Source organism: Pseudorasbora parva, chromosome 1, assembly GCF_024679245.1.
Source record: "Pseudorasbora parva isolate DD20220531a chromosome 1, ASM2467924v1, whole genome shotgun sequence".
NCBI classification, from domain to species: Eukaryota; Metazoa; Chordata; class Actinopteri; order Cypriniformes; family Gobionidae; genus Pseudorasbora; species Pseudorasbora parva.
The window spans coordinates 20242136-20246060 of record NC_090172.1 but is presented as its reverse complement, the minus strand read 5'-3'; the positions used below and the strand labels follow the sequence as shown (position 1 = coordinate 20246060).

The following is a 3925-nucleotide window of genomic DNA, read 5'->3' as shown; positions in this document are numbered from 1 at the left end:
AGTTTGGAACTTTTACGCCCTCTGCCTCAACTATATCCATTGCACTGTTTTTTTTTTTTTCTGAGAAGATGCAAATTTAATCGTTTACCTCACAACTGTACTCAGCAACAGCGCCACCTCCTGGCTGGCTCGCCACAACTGTAGCGGGTCTTACTAACTCAATAATGGACCAGGTGATAATGATCAGAAGACTGCTTGGTACGTACAGGGAGGCGGCGGTGATACTGAGTAACAGGCAGAGACAGAAGGTAAGTTGAAATATAGGCCTTTACTTTACTGTACTAATTTTAGTGACTTTCCTTGAATATTTAAATTTTCCACATGAATCACATACCCAAAGAATAACAATAAAGAAAACAGAGAAAATACAATAACTATAAATGTATACCCTGGGTGCACCCTCTAAATTACTATTCAGTCAACAGTAATCACAATCACAATCAATGTAATTTAACACAAATTAAATCACAATCACTGGTGATATCACATGAAACTCACAAAGAAGTCTTTCAAGTTCAACTTTGTGTCAATTGGAAGAATGATCAGCGTTTACTTTCTCCTATTGTGCTCCTGAGATGTTTCAGTCCCATAAACAAAACTATAAAGAACCAGTCTCTGAGAAGTGTTCTCTTACTTGTCTGTAGAAAAGAATAAATCGGAAATTGTCCTTTCCTCTAGATTCGTGATCCTTTCAGGGTCGAAGTGGGAGGCTCGCCATCAATTATGTAAATCCAACTTGGAAAAAAAATGTTCACACAGAAAAAAACCTGGCCTGATCACAGGCCAGAATGTGCATTCAATATTGTATATCAATAATGATCTACAATTAAATATAGTACACAGGAACAAATAAAATACATATATGCATAGCATTATCATAGCAAATGACATTATAATCATTTACCTGTCTGTTCACGTGTTTCTCTTTTTTTCCACAGGCACGCGCAAACCAAAATGGCGTCAGCGAACGGCAGTGAACACTCATTACACCATGCGGTCTGAACATAACCACACCGTAAATTAACAATCCGAACCATACTACATCACAATACAATACCATTTTGTCTCCAATGTATAAAACAAATAAAACACTATTACATGAAATGTGTTGTCATTCGTTTTTAAGGCTAATTATAACATTAGTAAACTCACCGATTCAAAATGTAAGCTCTGAAGTGCTTGATCGACACAATCACACTGGATCATCCAATATCTCGAATTTAAACACTGATTCGTTCAGTTTAAGTAACTTTAAACAGTTTAAGATTGATATTTTTCAATTCTCATGTCAGATCGGATTTCCCTGTCACTCTGCATCTGTGTTCCAGCCTGCGCAACGAGCGATCTGTGAGCAAGGGGGGCGGAGCCAACAAATCAACGCTCCGATTGGCTGTTTCTCGTTTCTTGACTAATTCCAAATGCAAATATATTTATACATACATATTTTTATGTATTAGTCTTCTATAATTTCACAAGTATGACTAATAATAATAATGTTATGTTCAAGCAATCATAAATAATTAATATTTATAAAATAATTATTTAACCAGGGTTACAAAAGAGTGTAGAGAAAAAGTGAACATGTTGGAAAAGCATGTAGACAAGCTCTCTAAAGAAAACGGTGATCCGAAAAGTTGTGTCTTAGACCAGGAGAGATATAAGAGAAGATGGTGCCTTCGCATAAAAGGAATGAAAGAAAAGCCTGATGAAAACATAAGGGAAGATGTACTCCAGCTTCTTGTTAAAATTACTCCTGAATTCGCTTCCAACATGAGTGACGCGGTGGATGTGGTGCATCGGGTAGGAAGAAAAGAGGTGAACGGATCCAGAGAAACAATCATTCTCTTTGCTCGTAGAGGAGTGAGGGATGAGGTGTGGAAAAGAACGAAAGACTCAGTGGTGTGCAAGAATGCGGGAATCAGATTCACGGAAGACTTAACAAGAGAAGATAGACTGGCAAGACGAGTGATGTGGCCGAAAATCGAGCAAGCCAGGAAAGAAGGAAAGTCGGCTGGATTTCGCGGCCCTTATAGATACATAAATGGGAAGCGTATCTCAGAAAACTAATGGGTTTGAACAGAGATTTCAAATGAACGTTGAGTTGGAGGATAAATAATTAGGGACTCTGCATTACTTATCTGTTTCGTCTAGCGATAACAAAGTTTTTGTAAAGTTCAATATCAGTGAAAACTTATTATGTTTCCGTTATTAACTAATGTTTCGTTTGCGTCTTTAAACTGTAGGGGTATGAAAGACTCTGTCAAGAGAAAAGGAATTTTTTTGTTTTGCAAAAGCCAAAAATCGAATATTTTTTTTCTTCAAGAAACACATTCGGAAGCTTCGGATGTTCTTTTCTGGCGCAATCAATGGGGTGATGACATGTTTTTTAGTCATGGCTCGAACCGATCTGCTGGAGTCGCTGTTTGTTTTCAGAAATTTCCTGGTAAAATCATCTTTCACAAAGCGGATGATGATGGTCATTGGCTAGCAATAGTTCTAAGTTTAGAAAAAATATTTTTCATTTTGATAAATGTGTATGGTTATAATAGCCGCATCCAAAATAAAAAGCTGCTTTTTGAAGTTACTAATATTATTAATGATTTGAAAGCCACTTACCCCACAGAGTTTATTTTAATTGGTGGAGATTTCAATTTGACTCCAGATGAGTGGCGTGACAGACATCCCTCTAAATATAATGCCCCACAAATCAATGAAATAATTCAAAATTTTTGATTCTCAAATCAATTGAGTGATATTTGGAGACTACAAAACCCAAACATTACACAGTTTTCTTGGATTAAATCCAATGCAAACGCTAGATCAAGAATTGATTACTGGCTGTGCACTGAGGCTGTTTCTGTCACATGCCTGTCCTGTCTTGTGTGCACATGTGGGTTTTGTCATGTCTTGCATGTGCTCCTGTCATTGTCTGATCCCTCCCCCTTGTTATCTGATTAGTGTTGATTTCTCCCACCTGTTCCCTCTTGATTTCTTCCCTTTATAAGCTCCTTGTGTTTGTCAGTCTGTGTTGGATCCTTGTGTAATGTCTGCGTCTTCCGTCCTCCCCGTGATTCTGTTGGTTTGTTTAAGTTTGTATTTATATTATTCTATTATGTGTTTTTCCCCCTCGTGGGTTTTGTTTTGAGTTTGTTTTGTTTTTGCAAATAAATCATCTTTTTTCTGCACTTGAGTCCTCGCACCCTTTTCCTTTGTATGTGACGTGACAGAAGGATCCAACCATACTATGAGGACTCAGCAGAGAAGTTCTCCCTCGGTGCCAGTTCCGGGGGTCCCGAGTCCGGGAATCCCGAGTCCAGACATGGCCTGGAGGGCCGTAATGGGAGGGTTTGTGGTGGAAATCCTGCATGCTTGGGAAAAGCACAGGGTGTCATCCACCACTCCGGTGGTCCCAGTTCCGGTGGATCGTGCGCCGGTGGTCCCTGTGCCGGTGGATCATGTTCCGGTGGTCCCTGTGCCGGTGGATCGTGCTCCGGTGGTCCCTGTGCCGGTGGATCGTGCTCCGGTGGTCCCTGTGCCGGTGGATCGTGTTCCGGTGGTCCCTGTGCCGGTGGATCGTGTTCCGGTGGTCCCTGTGCCGGTGGACTCCGTTCCGGTGGTCCCGAGTCCGGAAACGGCCTGGAGGGCTGTGATGGGATGCTTTGTGGTGGCAGTCCTGCATGCGTGGAAGGAGCACAGGGCTTTATCCGAAGCCCCGGAGGCAGTTCCGGTGGTCCCAGTTCCGGTGGATCGTGTGCCGGTGGTCTCAGTTCCGGTGGATCGTGTTCCGGTGGTCCCTGTGCCGGTGGATCGTGTTCCGGTGGTCCCAGTTCCGGCAGATCATGTTCCGGTGGTCCCAATGCCAGCAGATCGTATTCCGGTGGTCCCAGTGCCGGTGGATACTGCTGGACTGGAGAAGTTTCCCCAA

At 41.9% G+C, this 3925-nt stretch overlaps 1 long non-coding RNA gene across 1 annotated transcript; it reads right to left on the bottom strand.

Moving 5' to 3' along the window:
- Nucleotides 1-237: 237 nt before the first annotated feature.
- LOC137083437 (uncharacterized) lies at nucleotides 238-1333 on the bottom strand. The gene is made up of 3 exons (XR_010906503.1): nucleotides 1153-1333; nucleotides 905-998; nucleotides 238-772 (listed from the first exon to the last, which is right to left on the bottom strand). It is a non-coding gene; the product is annotated as an uncharacterized lncRNA (long non-coding RNA).
- Between the last annotated feature and the right edge of the window lie 2592 nt (nucleotides 1334-3925).